The sequence below is a fragment of the Mustela nivalis genome (assembly GCF_964662115.1).
Source record: "Mustela nivalis genome assembly, chromosome: 13".
NCBI lineage: Eukaryota > Metazoa > Chordata > Mammalia > Carnivora > Mustelidae > Mustela > Mustela nivalis.
Window position 1 is genome coordinate 55759386 of NC_139032.1, and position 15422 is coordinate 55774807.

Here is a 15422-nt window from a genome sequence, read left to right on the forward strand (position 1 = left end):
AAATATCAGAAAAGGGGGACATGTTTTAGTTCAGTGGTTTTAAAACATACTGACCCTGGAATTACTGGGGGCTTGCACCTCAGACCAAATCAATCATGATCTCTGGGGGTAGAATCTGGTATCAGTGTTTTTAAACCTAATAGGTCATGCCAACATGCAGACAAGTTTCAGAAGCCATGTTTAAAGAGGGGACTGTTTAATTGCTTCAATTCTTACTACATCAGAAAGTATGCTTAGCATGGAAATCTAGCAAAGGAAGAGAGAGGAAAGATATCAGAGAACACTGAAAGGACTCCTCCAGAGATAGCCAGGATCCAGAAAACTATTTAGAAGCATCCCATGAAAGTCACAGAAGGTGAATCCATGCGAAGAGCAGGGTAAAATACTCAAAGTATTCCTGAGTCAGGATTGCAATAAAAGATTGCTCCTGAAGGTAGAGTGACAAAATTGAGATCATGACCAAAAAGTTTATGGGATTAGGATACCAAAGATGAAATATCTTCAATATTAAATGGAAGCCATGAAGGGTAATAATGTGTAGCATCAAGGCCTGGATTAGATATTGATCTGATGGGAGAGCACAACCTGGTAGGATCGCATAAACCAGAAAAACAAAGGCAAAAGGATGTTAAACAATAAAATTGGGAGGCAGACCCACAGTTCATTGATTTCCTATCTCTTGCCTAGGAGACCCTAAAGATAAAATCCAGAAGATCATGTCAGAAAGATTTCCTGATAACATATTCTATGCTAAGAGAACTAATCTGGTTGGTAAATTTAGAATAATTAAACGGATATACAGTTTCTGTAGAGGCCTCTTTTAGGCAAACAAAAGCTTGAGCAATGGGATGCAGAAAGGGCCCACGGTGATCTTCTGGCTGAATACATGTACGTCCATCAGGCAACCCACCTTAAAATATCCATAGGCCCTAAATGACCAATGGGCTACTTTCAACTAGGCACAGTTACAGAAAAATGGAGAATTCCATATGTTCCCATACCTCCTCACCCTATCTCTTCAATTTTGGGGAGTTTTTGTTTTTGTTTTTGTTGTTGTTTAGATTTATTTATTTATTTTAGAGAGAGACAGAGACAGAGCATGAGCAGAAGGGGCAGAGGGAAAGGTAGAGAATCTCAAGCAGACTCCACGCTGAGTATGAGCCTGAGGCAGGGCTCAGTCTCATGACCATGAGATCATGACCTGAGCCAAAACCAAGAGCCAGACTTCACCACCCAGGTGCCCCTCACCACCCCTCTTTAAAAACAACCCCACCCACTGCCTCATCACACACAGCCCCTCCTTTGCTCTTCCTTCTACAGCTCCCTTGCTCCCTCAGTAAATTTCTAGCTCCTTTGTTTCACTTTGGGTGAATCCTTTCACAACCAGCACCTGTCTTCCACCCAATCATCACCCCACATTTTGGGGCCCCCATCCAATCGGCAGATACCAGTTTCCTTCCTGAGAATCAGCTCTGCAGAAAGCACAGCCTGAGATCTGCTCTTCTACACTGAAGATTTTCAGGGGCTGCCCTCTTTGCAGAGCATGGGGAGGTTGTACCTTGGAGGACACCATTGTTGCCTCACACCTAAGCCACATTTTTTCATCAGTTCTACCACACCAACACTGGTATGGCACCACGGTAGATCAATTTTGATCTTACCATCGTGCCAACTTTGTCTCTCCTGACTGGTTCAAACCTTGGTTTGGGAAAAGCTTATAAAATACTGACCTCCTAAAAATCTTGAAGCTTATTAAATACCAACTTCCTAAAAATCTTGATATTCTCTAGTCTTTACAACATGGTAATTTCTCAATGGTAGAGACCCTTACACTTGTATGGACCACAGTGCCTAAAAACTGTCTTACACATTATATCACCTCTATAAATATGTGTGAAATGAGGAATAATGTTGGGTTTTCCTCATCTTTTCCCTCTGATGTAAGAATGAGAGTCTTCATATATTAGTCACTTACACTAACCCTTCCACATTCAAGTCTGGAACTTTTTAAAAGAAGAGACATTCTCCCTCTAGGTGGTGCTGGTTTTTCCTTATGCTCTAGCAGCAACTGATGGTGCTTTATGTTCTGAAGGCACCACTTCTTTAAATGCTAAGGTCAGAGTAAATCCAAGGAAAGTAATATGGAGCAATAAGCAAGCCTTAGAGCTCAGCCTGACATTCAGCCCATTTCACCAACAATGAAACCAGAGGAATTTGGGGCACAATTCATAGCTAAATATAAAAAGCTTACATACAAAATTGTATCTTCTGGACAATTTCTCCTCAGTCACATAGTGATTTTGATATAGTTGGGATTCCAAAATGAGATATCCCCTCATGTCTTTTCTTTAGAGCTGGTTTATATATTAGCATTTTTATTTTTTTTTTAAATTAGCGTTTTTACATCCAAACCCTAACCCTCTACCCAGTTCCCACAATAATTAGGGCCACAGATTCTTTCTCCAGCATATAAATGACTTAAAGTTGTAACAGGGAACCTAGCAGCCCACCATAAAGAAGTCACATATAGTACCTCAGGGTCATCCAAACCTCATTTTTTAGAAGGATGGATGTTGTGAGAGAAATTTAAGAGAGGAAAAAAGATTTTTATATGTAGATCAGATAAAGTCCAATGTGTAATTAAATTCTGCCTGTTAAGAATAGTCCTGTAAGTCATTGTTTTAGGAGTTGGACAAGAACATTAAAGAGGATTTAGTATGTTAATTCTGGCTACCCCATGCCCAATTCCAGAAAAGGTATGATCTCTTCCACTTACTCTGCCTGGAATAGCTTCACTCTGCAATACCCATCCCTGAATGAAATGGAAACATCATCCTGTGGGAAGTTGCCCAGATAATTCGTCTGTCATATATACTCTATTATTCTCCATTCTAAGGCCCAAGAACCTTTTCCTTTTTTCACATTCATTGGCTCAATCAACCTGAATTTCAAAAGATGTCAAGAAAACCCCCATTCCATTTCTCATATATGCAAACTAATTTCCTGGTGGTGTTTTAGAATTCCAGCTTAAGTCCTCTTTCAGCCACTAAAGCCTTGTTACTCAAATTTAGCCTAGGCTAAGAGTCAGCAACCTAGAACTGCCAAATCCTTTGGTATTCAGCTCACAGATCACTTCCATTTAATGACAAGTTTCATTGCTGAATTTTAATGGGGCTTCCTCTCATTTTTAATTGCTTTTAAAAATGAAATAGTTTTGAAGGAATCTACACATATTTGACACAACCATAAATATTTCAAAAAGAAAAATCTCATGCTGGAGAACCATGAAAGACTCATCAGTTAAAGTAAACAGGAAAGAGCAGTTGCAGGATTAAATTTGCATTATTTCACATCAGATTGGGGCAATTAATATGTTAAACCCTACTTAACATCAAAAGTACAGGATATGTTCAACTTGTCTCTTCAATTATTAAGTGACTAAAATGATTTAATTACAAATTCTCTATTTTCTCTTACTACAGGAACATGCTTTCTTTGTGTCATACTATTCCTCTTTGGTCACTGAATTTTGACGTTTTTCCCCCCACTGATACTGAATAACAATAGACCCTTCAAACAGCTTCATTCTATGATGATCCATAGAGCTCTATGCAACTGCTCCTTAGCTGTTACCGGTTGGCACTGACCACTTTGTACTATAAAATGAGAAGTCAAGAGAAAGACATCTTCACTAAGAGAACCGAATGAGGAACTTCAAAGGAACAGCCTACCTCTCAGATATTATCACATCAATTTTTCCACTCATTTGCACTTCTGTCTCCATTGGAAAAAAACCTCTAAATAAGACTAACACAGGTGAGGGCTGATCAGGCAAATATAGACAAAGAAACTTGCCTGAAAAACCTGATCTCTTCTCACATACTTAGATTCCATGAATGAGCTTGGAGAACTTTTATTTCTATTTGGCAACCCCGTTCAGCTTAAAAAATGTGGTTCTTGCGGCAGAGAGAGTCACTTACGTTTAGGAAAGCAGAGAGACTGTTTGGGGATTTGATACGCCCCATGTTCACCTGGAGGTTGTTCCATTCTTTCACCTTTTTTATTCTGTCTCTGTATTTGTAATTGTGAAAAATTTTAAACACACCAAAAGCATAGGAAGTACCTTAAAAAAAAACAACAACAAACAAACAAAAAAATCTTTACCTATCTGCTAGGAACATAAGCACTATTTTATTTTTTTAAGATTTTATTTATTTATTTGACAGAGACATAGCGAGAAAGGGAACACAAGCAGGGGGAGTGGGAGAGGGAGAAGCAGGCTTCCCTTGAAGCAAGGAGCCCAAAGTGGGCTCGATCCCAGGACCCCTGAGATCATGACTTGAGCCGAAGGCATACGTTTAACGACTGAGCCACCCAGGTGCCCCAACACTGTATTATTTTTGCTTCAGTTTCTAAAATAAATAAATAGAACATTGCAGATGCAGTTGGAGTTCCAACTGAAAAGTAGTCCAAGTTGATCTCTTCATCTCTCCCTGGAAGCAACTGCTAACACTGTTCAAACAGAATCTTTCTCTCTCACCATGTTCTTACATTGTAACTACTTAGTATACATCCAGGAGCATATTGTTCTATATTATGGGCTTACCAAATCGAAGTGAATGGTAACATACAATGCGCATTACATTGCTACTTGCTTTCATTCTCAATGATGCTTTTAAATTCTATCCATATTACGACATATTTATCTCATTCATTTTTAACTACACCATTTAAATACACCATTGTATAACTACACAACAATCTGTCTTTCCATACAACTGATAGTTATTGAACTTGTTTGTGATTGTTAACATATGCTTAATTGTAATTATGGTGTATTACAACTACTTTTAGACCCTTCCTTCCCTTATCCCTAAGAGTAACATCTGTATTTTAATTGCAGGTCACTTTTATTTTTTTTTTTTTAAGATTTATTTATTTATTTGGGGAAGGGGGTAGAGGGAGAGGGAGAGAGAGAATGCTCAAGCAGACTCCCTGCAAAACACAGAGCCCAATACGGACCTCCATTCCAGGACTCTGAAATCATGACCTGGGCCAAAATCAAGAGCTGGTAGCTTAACTGACTGAGCCTAATTAACCCAGATGCCCCTCCCATGTTGCTTTTAAATTCCCAAATATATAGTCATTGTTGTTGCTATTGCTGTTTCTTTTAAAATTACAGTCTTAGTTAGTTAGTTAGTTAGTTAGTTAGTTAGTTATTATCTCTACAGTTCCTGCTTGGTTCTTTTATGTAAGCTCTTCCTCTTTTCCTAATGTCCTGGTCTTACTTTATGATGCCTATCCTTTTTTCATCTCTGATCACTCTTTAGTAAAACTTTTTTTTTTAGCCCATTCTAGATTGCTCATTATTGGAAATTCTTGGGCTATTCATACACCGATTTGTTATCTGCATTGTCTTCCCAGGGTGACTTGTTCCCTCAAGAACCTTGTACTTTCTGACATCTCCAGTGGGGTGGTTTTTTTTCCTCATAAGAGACAACCTCAGAGAGAAGTTCCAAATTCTCCTCCCCTGGGTCTTCAGCATTCTGCCACAGACTTTAGTTTTAGCTCATTGTTCCAGCTCAAATTCCTCTGGGGATCTGATATTTGGGATTTCTCTTCTTCACCTCTGAGGTTGGTTCTATATTCGTGTTTCCTGTTGTTGTATACCTCATTAAGCATTTCTGTGTCTGGGAGAATTGTAGGGGTATATCCCCCTCCTCAACTTTCCAGTGAATACTTGCAAATATTTCCTCAGAGCTCTATAAGCTCTACAACCAATTGCTGTGTCCCCAAAACACTCCTTTGCTTTTAAAGTAAAAGGAAGAGAATTTGTGTTGTAACAATTGCAATTTGAGAAATTTCACTTGCCCATTTTACTTGTTTGAATATTATTTTCCTTATTAATCCAATTCATTTTTCCTTTGAAATCAGAAATCCTTTTCTCTATTTCATTGCTAGGATGAAACACATCAAAAGGTAAACCTCAGGCTTCCAGGAGATGTGTATGGTTTTACTCACAAATTTAACTAACATGAACATTTTATTTGAAAGCAATTAAAGAAGTATTGCTTTCTAACCTTATTTCTTCTATAGATGTATTTTTGATATATTGTTCTTTTGCTAAAATTGTGTCCTTTCGTGAAACCCAAAATAATCTTTGTGAACAGCCTGTAGAAAAACAAATCTTGTGATCAATTTTCAAGGAGAGAGTTGAAGTGAAATATGTAACAAGTAGGAGGTTTGGGACTTTTTACTTGAGAATTATAAGGGATGGATATAACATATTCTACAATATAAGACCAAAAAAGAGCACGATCCTTCTAACCCTCGTAGGTATGATTTCTTGATAATTGCCCTTAAAGTTGGGCAAGAGGACAAACATACTGAGTGGTTTTTGGTTTTTTTTCCTAACATTAAATAGCATTTAGGAAACTACCTTATTTCAATCCAAGGACAGATAATATTAGCTATTTATCAGTTTTGACTTAGATTTCAAAACCATAGGATTAGGACATCTGTTTTAGATTAAAGTAAAATTTAAGTTTCCATATTAAGTTGGCATCTATTATACATTTGTTCTGAAGCTGGAGAAAAACTCTCTTTTTTGGACCCTCTTGCAAAATTAATAAAATAGAATTGGGAAAGAACACTCATCTGAAGGGATCCAATTGCCTCACTGAGGAAGCAGAAATTCAGGGGACATTAATTAAGTGACAGAGCTCAGATTTGGACATAATTTTATCAAATTCCAAACTCTGTGTTATTTCCACTTTACTGTTTTTCCCACATTACAGATTTTCATAGTCTGGCATGCATTAATGAAAAGGTCCCTGTCCTAGAAGTCAAGAGATTTAGGTTCAAGCTTGGACACCGCCATTCCTATTTTTCCTGTTTCGAATGTCTTAATGAGAAATAATATGGAAGCCTTGCTAGTTGTCAGCTGAGAGCTGACCTGTTACAGCTAGCCTGTGATCGTCTCCTGTCGAATGTAAACAATGTCACAGAGCACCAAGTTCAGCAGAGGTCACCCTGGGAATATGACAGGGTAAGAAAAACACAAGATCATTTTGTAATCATGTCCAATCCTCGACAAAAATAAGAACAATATGCAAACCACAGAAATGTCCAGACATCCCCCTCTCCCAGCTATCACAAATGCCAGATGTATAAATCAGGATAGCTGTTATCACCACTCTGTACCCCTACACCCGAGGTATAAACTATTGACCTCCAATAAAGAATAGCTCCCACCCCCTGATAGTACCCACCTACAGCAAACTCCTGCCTCCTTGACCCCTTTGTCCAGTCATATAACCAAAAGCCAAACCCTACCACAAATTTCCAACACCTTCTTAACTTATGTTCACACTCGCCCATGGGGTCCCCTTATTGCACCAAGTAATAAACACAACTTCCCATGACTTCATGTGTCCCTGACGGTTATTTGACGGCTAAGCATCAACAATAATACATCACATATTTCCCTGGAATTTTACATGTTTCTCATTTGCAAGAAGGGGAAACTGGACTGACAGCATCAGTCTCATACTCCAAGAGACCTTCCAGTGCTGTAGTCTAATAGTTTACTATTTCTGTTCCTTTCTTCTGGTTTTGTAAGATACTCACACAAATTATTTTTATTTCTACTTTCTAGATTATTTCTACTTTCTACAAAAGAATATTTCTACTTTCTATGAAAGAAAATTTACAATAATTAGCACAAGCACTGAGCTAGAAGACAATTCTCCAATGGTCTCAGAATGAGGATGAGTGGAGGAAACTGTTAAATAATCCATACAACTTTGAGTGTGGAAGTACCAGGTTCACACTGTAAATAATCCTGATTACACATGCCATCTTTATCATCTTTTCCTGCCCCTCAGGTTTTAACCATTTTATAGAAATCGAAGCCTGGAAGTACATTTTTTTCGCATGACAGTTTAGAAATTAAGTGTGGTTAAAAGAACTGAGTGAGTAAGATTCAGTTATGTAGCTATAATGATGAAGTCAGTAAATCAGATGCAATTTAATGATATTTCTGATACAGTATATGTAAGTTATGCATCATAATAATCATGTGGTTTAGAAACCTTTTTCTACCTTTGGTTGAGATCTGGCTGAATGAATCTGTCAAATGACAATGTAAAACAATTTTGTAACAAGTCTGATGTCCTTTATGCAAGGGAACAGAATCCAAGGACTGGGTGGGAGTTCAGGGCCTCAGCCGCAGCAAAGCCCTCTTCCCGTGGGATTTGGGGTAAGAGCGAGTTTTGTTGAGCATTAGAAACAGCAACACAGAAACAGGGCATGACTGCCTAGGAGGCCAGGGATTTCCCTTAAAAGGCTATCAGGGCCTGTTTCTAGGGTGACAGGAGCTAGCTAAAGCTCAGCGGGAGGACTGGGGTCAGTGTGTGTTAGGTCTCCTGGACAGGTGTTTCCTTTCCAATTAGTGCAGGTTGATCTCAGCTTAGTGTTGTGATGTGGGCCTGGCCCCCGGGGCAGCCTCCACTTTTTTGGGCAGCCTCCACACAAATTAACCTTATCAGATCATTTGGATTTAATAAATTTTGATGACTCTCTCTGTCACTGGGAGAAACTGGTTTAGACCTCAACAGAGAAAAGTATGAGAAGAAATGGTACTAGTGGGAAGGTCCACGGAGAATAATCAGAGGGAAACTGACTGTCAGACTAAAGAACGTGAACAAGGAGAAAGGAACAACATCGTCAAAAGAAAATACTCGGCAAAGAAGACAACCTGTAGAGAAGCAGATCTTACTAACGATAAAGGGCTATGAATTAGATAGCTTTTCTGAATTGGAGAAGCAAAGATGTGCTTTGGAAAATTGCTAGAGCAGCCACAAGTACATCTTGGTAAGAGGCAATGATAGCATAACTAATGACTTTCCGGGAAGTGTGTATTTCCTCATGTCAAAGAATATTTTAAATGTAAAATTGAATTATTCTGCCAAATGCACTTACTACTGATGGTTTGAAGGGTGACTTCCTTTAATTAATTAAAAAGGTGCATTTTATGGGCAACCAGGAGGGCAGTTTAATCAGACTTGGATGATAATCCCAGAGCTACCCACTCCTATACAGAGCACTTCCTCTCCCTCACCCTCAATAAAACAAGTCTTGAGTAGCCTACCTGGCACCCAACACCTACCTCAAGGATTATTCAGGAAGGAATCTCTTACAGAAACCACCTGAGACACCTAAGAGACTACCAACAGGACATATCTCACCATGGAGATTTTCTAACTTCTGTAACTTTATCAATTTAGAGTTCTAGAAATCCTATATATTAGCCTAACTCCCTAAACAGGAACTTGTTAATCCATAGTCACTGTTACACCTTCAGCGTTTACTTCTGAATATTTGAAAGTACATAAGTATGAGAATTAGCACCTCTGACATTAGAGTTTTCAAGGTGCTCCACCTGCTGTGATCACCAAAAACACAAAAACAAACCCAAAACTCTGGTAGCTGGAGCAGTAACTGTTTTTCCTGTTTAAGAGACAAGGAAATTGTGACTCAGAGAGGTTCGTTAAGTGCCAAGATGTCTCAACAAGGAGGCTGGACTAGAACTGGCCTGACCCTCTGTTCTTGGCTCACGTGCTGTCTGTGCCACACTATGTGAGATGCCCACCAGTAGACCAAGGTGAATACAGTGCGAAGATTCCTGGCCTCCTGATCATTCCAGAGTTTCTTTTTCCTATGATATTCATTTGATGTTTCTTAAAATAATAAAAAATGTTATGTATTTCAGATCCAAGTTTAAAGTCCAGACACTTCCAAGTTACTGTTTTTTGAAATGGTCAATGGACTCGATTTGAGGATCGTGGTGATGTAACTGACAAGTCCAGGCCCACATATTAGATGTAACACTTGGCACACTTATGCATGTGCATTTCCCCAGTGAGGTCAGCTGAAGAACCATGGGAATTCCTATTGATACTAAGTCAGTATTAGCTGTATAACAAAAATTTCAAAATTGTAATGACTTAAAAACAAACATTCATTTACTTTCTTACAGACCTGAGAGTAGCGTCAGGGAGCTCTTCAGGACACAGGTCAGGGTTCAGGTCAGCTCCACTCATCTTCCATTTCCCTTGGACCAACAGCTACCTGGGATCTGTTCTTCTAGAAACAATGAGAGCATGTAAGAGACAGAAGCAGAACCACAGAATGTCTTCGAAGCCTCTTTGCGAACTGGACACTGTCACAAACCAATGGGATGGGAAAGGACTCCCATACCCCTTGGTCATATGTTCTGCAAAGTCTCACGACAAAAGCTCTGGATGAGTGATGGTAATTCAGGCAGGGAGTGAAGAAATGGGGACATGAATCCAATCTTCCACACTACTTTATGTCTTATTTTATAAAACAAGTTTGTAGAAATGATGAATATCAGGGCCAAAAAAAGAAGCGGGCCCTTGGGACCATAGACATACTGACTTGAGTCCTGAGGTTCTTCTACTTCGGAAAAATGAGAATCAATTTTTAAGCCTGCAGAACTCACTAGTGGCTGGGTATCGTACATACTATGATTGTGTCGTTTCCTCAATTAGAGTTACTTTGTACTAAAATCTCTACTATAACCTTAAGAAAATTTATACAGTCCAGATAATGGTGAATTTCTAGCAAAACTGATTTGGAGGCACATCTAATGAAACTTAACATTCATATTAAAACAAAATCCTCTATGAAGTCTGAGCCTATGTGCAAACTGCTCTGCTGTCTATTCTAAAACAAAGGGCACACTCAGCACTGGGGGCTCGAAATTCATATCCATCAACTCATTTGCTTCTTGGCACAAATCACCACATCATCTACTCCCACAGGGCCATCACCTAGGAACAGACTGGCCCCCAGATCCACACACATATGCAAGGGAATTCAAACAAAAAAAATGAAAGAAGGAGAGTCCTTGAATCCTCACTTCTTCCAATTAAATTGAAAATTTTCTGCTGCTTAAAAAATAAATCACTACAAGAATCTAAAAATTGATAACTGATTTTTTAATTTCTAAATAATGAAGTGCGGGAACTTGATGTCTTGTATACTTCAGGATATTGATGCGAAAAATCATCCTTCCACATTGGGTACCAGAACTACTATAAATAGACAGGATGAGCCCACATCCTCTGTTCTCCTATGATCCATGCCCATGTGTCTTGTATTAATCCTGCCTCTGAGAAGAAAACTTCTGTTACACTAGCATCATTGAGATATCATGCTGCCACATACAGTGTCTAACATTTGTTCCCCGAGAGTTATTCCTAGAGCCATAGCCCTGGTACAGACCTCAATATCTACAGTCTGCATTAATGCAGTAGTTTCCCTCCTTCCTTTCCTCCTTCTCCGCCTCCTCTTCCTTCTCCAACCCCTCCTCCTCCTGCTCCACCACCTCCCTTCTCCTCCTCTGAGTCAGTCCTCCCACTGCCAGCTACTGCTGGGCCAATGGGTCCATGAGAGGCTTTTCAGCAATGCTCACCCTTCGGCGGCGGTGGAGGGGAGGGGGTACCACAGTGTAACCTGCGCTGCATCATAGTTTCCCCAGTAGCACAGTGACTCCAGGGCACTGGACTGTGGTAAAAGAGCCTGTACAGCTTTCTTTCCCACATGCACTTCTTGTTCCTAGAATCACGATCAAGCTTTCAGATACCTCAGTTCCAGACATTACCACGGATAATGGCTATGGGTGAAGCACTTAATCCAGAATTAGATCTGCACACAAGGGCAAAATATTTAAAAAGCCAAAAATAATCCCCCAAGTTTTCACAGGCAGCTCACACAAGGCACAAATGGGAGGCAGATTAGAGGACAGCAGGTAAGAGTCCGTGCTTCCAAATCCACTGACTTGGGTTCAAGCTCTGGCCCTGCCACCTTTCCCTGTGTGCTACTCGGGGAGTCGCTAGAGCTCTTGGTCAACTATAAAATGAGGTATTGTTAGTTTGTATACGAGACCTTTCATCAGATTTAAGAGAGATCATTCCCCAAAAGTGCTTTTAAGCACTTTTTTGTGCTTAAAATGTATGCCATCGCATGGCACATAAATGCCGACAAAGGCTATTACTCTGTTGTTGCTGTTGTATGCAAATTACCCACAGACCAATATTGATCAAATTCTCTTGTCTTTTCCTTCCAGAAGCAGACACATTGGGTTCAGAGTAGGTAAAAACAGTGCCTGGAACACAGATCTCTGCCCACCATACAGCAGGTGGTCAGCAAATGATTGTGTAACAGGGACTCTTTCCTTCCGATGCAGTCATTTCTCAATTCTCCATACCCAAGAAGAGGGAGAGAGATGTTAACAATCCAAAATGTTTTGGTAATCTAAAAATATTGCACATTTGGCTTATAGAAGAGTATTTCAAACAGTTCACAAAACTCGAGTCAGAGTGTTTCTTTCACTCAACCGACAGGTATTAACTAAGACTATGCCCTAGACCAGGCACTGTGTTGACCGTGTCTTCAATACAGGAGGGAAGAAGACCACTAATCTCTGTCCTTACAGAGCTTAATTCTGCTGGTGGCAAGTAGACCACTTCGTGGCTTTTATGGGTTCTAGGCACTTTTGTGTGCCTCTTCCTCCATAAAAACAGATTAAGATTACATTTTATGGCTATGTTCACATAAAGATAGATTATTAACATTATATATCAAAGCATTTCTTTGACCTCGAAATCCCTTTCTTGTCTTTTGATTTGAAAAGAACTTAAAACATTGTTGTGGATCTCGAAGAGTATTTTTGGCCCTAAGTACTACACCTGATGGAGAAGGTAGTGACAGGGACAAGTGGACCTGGGAATAAACCATTCCAAGTGGGTTTCGGGTTGGTTTTGTTTGTTTGTCTGCTTGTTTTTGCTGAACAATTTAAAAGTAAGTGGCAGACACTAGGACATTTGACTTTGAAATACTTCAGCAGATTTCATCTACATAAGGACATTTTCCTATGTATCCACATCAATGTCATACCTCAGAAAATTAACATTAATTCATGAAACTACAGTCTTTTAGCCTATATTATAGTTTCTCAGTTCCACATCATATAATTTTTGTACTTTATAGTGATACTTCCTTCTATCTTCAACCAAAATTATATGACCAAATTAATCCATTCACATTTGCCACATTTACCTTTGGATGACATTTGTGTCAAAATTTACTCTCTCATTTTTAATGCTTAAAATGTTTCCTGGGGCTCCTGGGTGGCTCAGTGGGTTAAGCCTCTGCCTCCGGCTCAGGTCATGATCCCAGGGTCCTGGAATTGAGCCCCACATCAGGCTCTCTGTTTGGCGGGGAGCCTGCTTCCCCCCCACCCCCGCCTTCTGCTCTGCCTACTTGTGATCTCTCTCTCTCTCTGTGTCAAATAAATAAATAAGAAATATTTTAAAATAAAAATTTAAAAAATAAAATGTTTCTTTTGCTGAACTGCTAGTGATGCTTTAATGAGACATAAAGTTCTCTATCCTATGTTCTTTCACTGTCATCCTTTGGTAATTTTTTTCTTTCTCCCAAAAAATCCTTAACCCATACTCATCTTCCAGAGTGTTTTCATTCATCCAAATGCCTAGGCTGAAATATTAGAAAAGAGAGCTGTCATATTCCATTTGTTGGATGTCATTTTATAAAGTGCATAAGATAGTCGCGGAAGTTAGCAGGCAGATCTAATCATACATCTTATCTCTACCACACTGTCTTAACTACAGTGTATCCTTCAAAAACAGACAGGACATAAACTCAGAGCAAAACATCCATATAATGTGTGATGATCTCACAACCTGGCAAAGGCAAGTTAGGGGAACAGCTTAAGTTATCAGGAAAGAGACACAGGCTTAAAATATCAATCCTACACATCTACTTCACCCCTCTAAGCCACAGTTCCAGCTGAAAATAAATACTGCTATATGAGTAGATGAGATAAGCAGTATAAAGCACTCAACATATAAACTCTACACAATGTCTCCCTCTCCCTTCCCTAAAGCTTCCTTAGTGTTCCACCAAGAGACCATCCTTAAGGTCTAATTCCCTCAAGGATAATTCCCACAAAGAGAGCTATGCCTCCCCTAAACCTTCATTCCTTCCACAAAGAGACCAGCCTTGGAGTCTCACTGACAAGTAACAAAATACAGGTAACAAGAGATAATTTCAGAGACAGATATTTGTTTTATTTGAAATATGTGAAACAAAACACTCAACATTTTCAGTAATGAAAAACATTTACTCAAGATTCCATTTGCTAAAGCAGGCATCTAATACTTCAATCATCCAGAACAATGAAGAAGGAGAGTTACAGTATGTAAATAAATGTCTTATCCTGACTAGTTCCATCTAATGTATATAATACAGCAACATCTAAAAATACATGCTTCTGCTTCTGAGAAGATGGAGTAGACATACTTTTCCCTAGTTCTCCGGCCATGTACAATGAAAAACTCTGGATATCATATATACAACAAACTCAAGAAGACTCCAAAAGGTAAAAAGAAGAAAGACCAATTAGGGACAACAGAATTTGAGGCAGAACATGGTGCTGAGCTCCCTGGGTTTTCTTTTTGCCTTCAATATCCCAAACTGAAGAAGCTGGCAAACCAGAAACATCCCCAAGTATAGTGAAATTTTTGTTAATTAAAAAAATAAGTAAGCCTGGTCTCTCAGCCGAAGGAACAGATCAGGAGCAAGATTAAGACTTTCAGATAATAACCACTCCATCACAGCCAAATACCAGGGGGAAGAAAATCGATGGCCCACCCCCAGTCACAGAAGCAAAGACTAGGTGGAGAGTTCATAATTCCACCCTTGGGAGCTGTAATGAGGGACCACAACACCCCACCAAGGGAGTGTTACAGAAGGCCAAGCAGGGAGCTGGGACTTTCACCCTTCCCGCCAACTAATTAGGCAACTGCCTCCACCATCATCCTTAACCATGAATTTCAACATCTGAAACTCAATCACAGTAACCTACCATATTAACAGACTACAGAGGAAAAAAAAAAAAAAAAACACTTATATCAGTGATGGAGAAAAGAAGTAATAAAATTCAATACCCATTAATGATGTTTAAAAAGAAAGAAAAAACTTTCAGGAAAGTAGGAACAGCGGGGTAGCTCCTCAACTTGAAAAAGAGCATCTTCAAGAAAATTTGCAGCTAACATTATACTTCACAGTGAATGACAGAATGTTTTCCTCCTAAGATTGAGAACACATCAAGGATGTCTGCTCTTACCACTCTTAACATTGTGCTGGAAGTTCTAACCAGTGCACCAAGGCAAGAAAAAGAAGTAAAAGGAATGCAGATCAGAAATAAATAAATAAAAGTGTTTACAGATGACAGGATTATCTACATAAGACATGTAAAGGAATCCATGAGAAAAAAAAAAAAAAAAAGCACAGACAAGTAAATGAGTTCAGCA

General features: G+C 39.2%; 1 long non-coding RNA gene across 2 annotated transcripts in view; it reads right to left on the reverse strand.

Moving 5' to 3' along the window:
• The window catches only part of LOC309846014, a 187237-nt gene that overhangs the window by 62366 nt on the left and 109449 nt on the right, over window positions 1-15422 (reverse strand). For both annotated transcript variants that reach the window (XR_014301679.1, XR_014301680.1), the window contains exon 3: window positions 10042-10146. This is a non-coding gene — a long non-coding RNA (uncharacterized lncRNA). The remainder of the gene's footprint in view (window positions 1-10041; window positions 10147-15422) is intronic.